Here is a 2,460-nt window from a genome sequence, read left to right on the forward strand (position 1 = left end):
TGAGCCGTTTCGAAAATATAGGGATGGGGATTTTATGGATACCTTATATTACATATATTGTATACATACAGGGTCTCAAAATTAGATTGACAAACTTCAAGTGGTTATAAAGGAAATGAAAACAAGCTAATTTTGTCAATAAACATTTTTGTAAATGTGTCATTTTGGTAGTAAAGTGATTTTTGAAATGAAGTGTAATAGATCTAATAAGTCTTTGTACATTAAAAATTCTTACAAAGAATAATTTATTTTTTAATTATAAGTAATAAACATTTGTTTTAATAATTATTTGTGGTAATTGTGCATCTTAAAGGAGCTACCTCCGATTATCTTGACCTTGACATATGTTGTCAAGGTCATGACCCTGAGTACCCTCCAAAAGGTTTTAATCTGCGTTTGTAATTAATTACAAAATGATTAACAACTAGCGTTTCGGACCGCGCTTTGTGTGGTCCTCAAAGCCTTTTTAATCAAACCGCGGAAAGCGTGGTCCTCATATAGTAGCCTATATAAAACTTGGCCGATTTTCAGCTGACTCCGCCTAGCAACTCCCCTTGTCGCGCATCGTCTACAACCCGCTGGCGCCTCAGGAGCGTGTGATTTGACACACTGCATATAACTTTGACACAACAACAAAGTTGACGAGGACAAAAATACAGCGCAAAGAACAACAAACGACCGTTCGCCGCACCGAATATTTTATAATGATAATCTTAAAAAATTTACATAATTCGCGAATGTATCGGCCGCTCTTGAACATGATAAAATACATGTATGAAAAAGTACAAGATTTCTGAAAGAAAATCTGAAAAAGTACATTTTCTAAACTATGTCACAGATTTTAAGAGCATACTTTAGAGGTAAAAATAAAAAACATTTTATATAAACATGGATCCAAAAATATTTTCCTTCCAAGTTGTATCCTTCTAAAATTGGGAGAATAAAAACGAAAAATGTATTAAAAATTTCAAAATTTTAACGATCTGCAAAAAAGTCTCCGAGAGCTACAATACATTTTTCGGTTTAAACTTCCTTCTACAATACATTTTTCGATATAATGTTTTTTAATATATATATAATATATATATATAATATATAACATATATAACATATATATATACATATATATATATATATATATAATGTTTTTTTTTAATCGGTCAACAGAGCCAAAGCACGAAAAATTAATTATTCGGAACTGTATCTTTTGGTTTGAGATCACTAAGTTCCATATATAAATTAATCTCGAAACTTACATATGGAGAAATAGGCGCGAAAAATATAGGTCCGAAAAGTCGCTGAAGCGGGAATCGAACCCGCGTCTTTCACTTTCCGGGCGACTGCTCTTACCAACTAAGCTATCCAGACCCTTTCGATCCTATATTTTTCATTTGCCTTTTAGTAGATGTTAGTAAATAACGCCGTGATTAGGCCAAGGCGTGAATAAAATCAGAAAGAAATATTTTTATCGGCTCTCAATATTAAGAATATAAATATGTTTTTTTCAAACCAAGAGATACAGTTTCGAATAATTAATTTTTCGTGCTTTGGCTCTGTTGGCCGATTTAAAAAAAAAAAAACATCATATTTATATTTTTAATATTGAGAGCCAATAAAAATATTTCTTTCTGATATATATATATATATATATATATATATATATATATATACATGAGTCACTTAAGGCCGACCACCCGAATAACTTCCTTATTTTTTATTATAGAAACCAATATTTTAAATAAAAGTTGTAGGGTTTCAAAAGATCTATTTATTGGCGCTATGAGTTTGACCTTGAGTGGCATTGCCAAAGTCAGAACAAGATCACTTTGATTTTTTTAAATGGAACACTTCTTTTCTTATTACATATTCTTTTCAGTTTATTTCGAGAGCTTTCTAAAACACTGCATAATTTTTATTTTTCTTTAAGCAGTTTCCGAGTTATGAGGCATAAAGTATCTTAAAAAATATTCATTTTACGATGACTTTACCTTAATAATTTTATGCACAAAATAATAGGAATCAATTGGTGTTGTCTTTACAGCAGTAAACTTTTCCCTAACAGAATACTCGCGGTTTTATCCATTCAATCAAACTGAAATGTTATGATCTGGGTTAAGACATTAATTTCACTCCTTTTATTTGTTGTCCTCTTAGCTCTTATCCGCTGTTTTTTTATCCACGCTGCCAGTTTCTTTAAATATTTCTATCACTTCAGAAAAAGTAGAACGCGATGGACAAGTACAATCAGGAAATATATTTCTGTACGTGCGTAGTTTTCCTCGTACATTGACTTTGTATTGTACATAAAATGTAAACAAACTCTTATATGAAATGTGATTTTGAGTGCCTAATGTAAACAATCCGCATGTAGTCTCCGATGTGCCTTACACTGTGCTAGTCTGAATTGTAACAGTGAAGAGAATTATTTTTGCTTTTCTATTATACCTTCTTACTCAAAAA

General features: G+C 31.1%; 1 non-coding gene across 1 annotated transcript; it reads right to left on the reverse strand.

The window, feature by feature from the left end:
• Positions 1 to 1,293: 1,293 nt before the first annotated feature.
• Positions 1,294 to 1,368, reverse strand: TRNAS-GGA (transfer RNA serine (anticodon GGA)). Its single transcript has one exon. It is a non-coding gene; the product is annotated as a tRNA-Ser (tRNA).
• Positions 1,369 to 2,460: the final 1,092 nt, after the last annotated feature.

This window comes from Nylanderia fulva, unplaced genomic scaffold (genome assembly GCF_048542155.1).
Source record: "Nylanderia fulva isolate GAGA-0341 unplaced genomic scaffold, ASM4854215v1 Scaffold136, whole genome shotgun sequence".
NCBI lineage: Eukaryota > Metazoa > Arthropoda > Insecta > Hymenoptera > Formicidae > Nylanderia > Nylanderia fulva.